This window comes from Otolemur garnettii, unplaced genomic scaffold (assembly GCF_000181295.1).
Source record: "Otolemur garnettii isolate 467f Iridium unplaced genomic scaffold, OtoGar3 scaffold00144, whole genome shotgun sequence".
Lineage (NCBI taxonomy): Eukaryota > Metazoa > Chordata > Mammalia > Primates > Galagidae > Otolemur > Otolemur garnettii.
In genome coordinates, this window is record NW_003852539.1 from 2,983,503 (window position 1) to 2,987,231 (window position 3,729).

At 44.0% G+C, this 3,729-nt stretch overlaps 1 pseudogene; it reads right to left on the bottom strand.

Moving 5' to 3' along the window:
- Window positions 1-3,151: 3,151 nt before the first annotated feature.
- Window positions 3,152-3,729, bottom strand: part of LOC100942235 — a 2,840-nt pseudogene continuing 2,262 nt past the window's right edge.

A 3,729-nucleotide genomic window follows, 5' to 3' on the forward strand; every position in this document is an offset into this window, starting at 1 on the left:
AAGAATCACTTAAGCCCAAGAGTTTGAAGTTGCAATGAGCTGTGATGCCATGGCACTTTACCGAGGGTGACATAGTAAGATTCTGTCTCCAGAAAAAAAAAATCCTCTTGCCTCAGCCTCCCAATTAGCTGAGACTACAGGCACCTGCTACAACACCCAGCTGGCTTTTCTATTTTTAATTTAATTTAATTAATTAATTTATTTACTTTTATTATTTTTGTTTACACGGAGTCTCACTATGTCACCCTTGGTAGAGTGCTGTGATGTCAAAGCTCATAGCAACCTCAAACTGTTGGACTTAAGTGATTCTCCTGCCTTAGCCTCCTGAGTAGCCGGGACTACAGGCGCCTGCCTGGCTATTTTCTTGTTGCAGTTGTCATTGTTGTTTAGCTGGCCTGGGCTGGGCTGGTACCCACCACTCTCGGTGCACGTGGCTGGCACCATAACCACTGTGCCAAGCCAGTTTTTCTCCTTTTAGTAGACTGAGTTTCTCTCTTCCTCGGGCTGGTCTAGAACTCCTGAACTCAGGTGATCCACCTGCCTCAGCCTCCTCCCAAAGTGCTAGGAGTACAGGCATGAGCTACCATTCCTGGCTCAGAACACATTTTTTTGTTTGTTTGTTTCCCCTCATAGCATTTGTTTTGTCCAGGGCAGCTTACCCTAATTCAGGGGTGGAATATATCAGCGCATACTTGGCCACAGTGATAGGTTCAGGAGTGAGCATGTGATCTAATCCAATCCAATTATATCTTTTCTAGGAATGTAAAACTAAGGGCTCCTTCTTTCCTATAAGATGTGAAAGAGAAGATATGTATCCCAGGAGATACTGGCATTGATCTTGGGATCACAAAAGAAGTACATCCTTATCTTATGCTGAAGCTAACATTTTGGAAGGCAGAAATAATGTATGAAAAGAAATCACATAATTCTGTTCAGATCTAGATTTACAAAATAATTTTTAAAAAGAAAAGAAATAAGATCCCTGTTGAGCTGTTAGATTAAGTCTTACTTGAAATTCTCAAATCAAGTTTCAACATAGCTCTGAACATTTTTAGTTGTGTGGAATAATAAGTTCCCTGTATTGCTTAATCCACTTTGAGTTGGATTTTCTATTATTGGCAACCAAAAGCATCCTAACTAAAGCCCAAAGAAAGACACAAGTCTCTAATGGGTTAGGCATTCATTAAAGAAGTTCATCAGACACCAATTCTGTGTCAAGCATGTGCTCTATATACACTAGGGATTTAGTAGTAAGCAGGGCAGATTGTGCCATCACAGTCTAATATCAACTTTCCTCCCACACTGAGGCACCTTTTATTTTTATTTTTATTTTTTTGCAGAGACAGAGTCTCACTTTATCGCCCTTGGTAGAGTGCTGTGGTATCACACAGCTCACAGCAACATCCACCTCCTGGGCTTTGGCGATTCTCTTACCTCAGCCTCCTGTATTTTTATTTATTTTTGTTGTTGTTGTTGTTGTTGCTGTTTGGCTGGGGCAGGGTTTGAACCTGCCACCTTCAGTATATGGGGCCGGTGCCCTGCTCACTGAGCCACAGGTGCTGCCCAGCATCTTTTCTTTTTTTAACAAATTATAAAGTACAAAGTATTATTTTGCTCAATCCTTTTAATCACCACATGGAGGGATACATGCTAGAAGATATTAGCTCCATTTTAAGGATGGAAACAGTGTCCCCATATTTAGTATAAAACAGGGCTGAATTTAAGTCCTAGGCTTCCATACTCACAACCGCTTTTTTCCCCATGACTGAGATACATCAATTTAAAGTAATCTGATTTCACAATGTTTAAAATATAAGAGTAGCATCTATAACAACTATTCCTGGCAGGTTAACTCTGGAACCAACCACTCTAATTAATTATCTCATAACCTGGCACATTTTTTTTTTCCTGAGAAGAGGCTTACTTTGTCATCCTCGGTAGAGTGCCATGGCATCACAGTTCACAGCAAGCTCAAACTCTTGGACTTAAGCAATTTTCTTGCTTCAGCTTCCCAAGTAGCTGGGACTAGGCCTCCACCACAATGCCCGGCTATTTTTTGTTACAGTTGTCACTGTTGGTTAGCTGGCCCCAGCCGGGTTCAAACACGCCAGCTTTGGTGTACGTGGCTGGCACTGTAACCACTGCATTATGGGGGCTGAGCCTGCACTCTTTTTTTTTTCTGAGACAGAGCCTCAAGCTGTCCCCCTGGGTAGAGTACTGTGGCATCACAGCTCACAGCAACCTCCAACTTCTGGGCTCAAGTGAGTCTCCTGCCTTAGCCTCCCAAGTAGCTGGGACCACAGGTGCCTGCCACAACACCTGGCTATTTTTTGGTTGCAGCCATCATTGTTGTTTGATGGGCCTGGGCTGGATTCGAACCCGCCACCTTAAGTGTATGTGGCTGGCACCTTAGCCACTTGAGCCACAGGCACTGAGCCTTTTTTTTTTTTTTTTTCAGACAGAGCCTCAAGCTGTCCCCCTGGTTAGAGTGCTATGGCATCACAGCTCACAGCAACCTCCAACTCCTGGGCTCAAGGGAGTCTCCTGCCTCCACCTCCCAAGTAGCTGGGATTACAGGCGCCTGCCACGATGCCTGGCTATTTTTTTGGTTGCAGCTGTCATTGTCGTTTGGTGGGCCCAAGCTGGATTTGAACCTGCCAGCTCAGGTGTACGTGTCTGGCGCCTTAGCCACTTGAGCTACAGGCGCCGAGCCACCTGCACTCTTCTTAATTGTATTTCTAGTCTTTTCAAAATAAGGCCCCATGAATATCCAGATTCAAATATGCCCCTGGGCTTGGGGCATATTCTTATATGTCTTAGGGAGTCTTAGGGATCTTCTTATACATGCTTGAATCATTCACCAACATCAAACCCTGGGACACCAGATCTGACAAAGCAAGACTCCTTTCTCCATGGCGTGTGCTAACTTCAGAGGTGGTGGTAGCCAAAGTGAAAAACACTGGAATTTTCCTTGGAACTGGACTGTGATGAGAGGTTCCTGACATAAGCATAACTTACTGCATTTTCCATGACCCTTCCCTTTGTTTTTGAAGACAGGGCAGAAAATAATCTTCTCTGAAGATACTCGGTAACAGTTTCAAAACCCAAGAACACATGCTCCCAGTGCACTGTGCTTTCAGATATTCTGGATCTAGTTCACCTGGCAGATGAGCTGATTGATGTGTTCACACTCATAGCCTGGCGAGCCCATGTCCTTGAGGAAGCCCACTATATTCTTGGTAGCATGATGGGCCATTGAGATTTGGAAAGGACATAAGAACTGGAAATACTTCCCTGGGAAGGCAATTTCATGAATGAGGTCTTCCAAGCAAATGACACCAAACTTCACCAGGTGCTCTTCAATCACCGTGTTACCTGTTACAAAGATGGTCTTTCTTTTCTTTTCTATTTTTCTTTTTAGTGTAACAAAGAGATTTTGTTTAGGAAGAACAAAGAGAACGTTTAGAGGACTTCCAAAGAGAGTTGGAAGTGGGTCTCTCTCATGGAAGAGAAAAGGCCAGAGAGACCCAGTGGGATGGTCACTTTGTCTTGTCCACATTTTTTTCTTTTATTTTCTTTCTTTCTTTCTTTCTTTTTTTTTTTGAGACATAGCCTCAAGCTATCCCCCTGGGTAGAGTGCTGTGGCCTCCACAGCTCACAGCAACCTCTAACTCCTAGGCTCAAGCGAGTCTCCTGCCTCCGCCTCCCGAGTAGCTGGGACCACAGGCG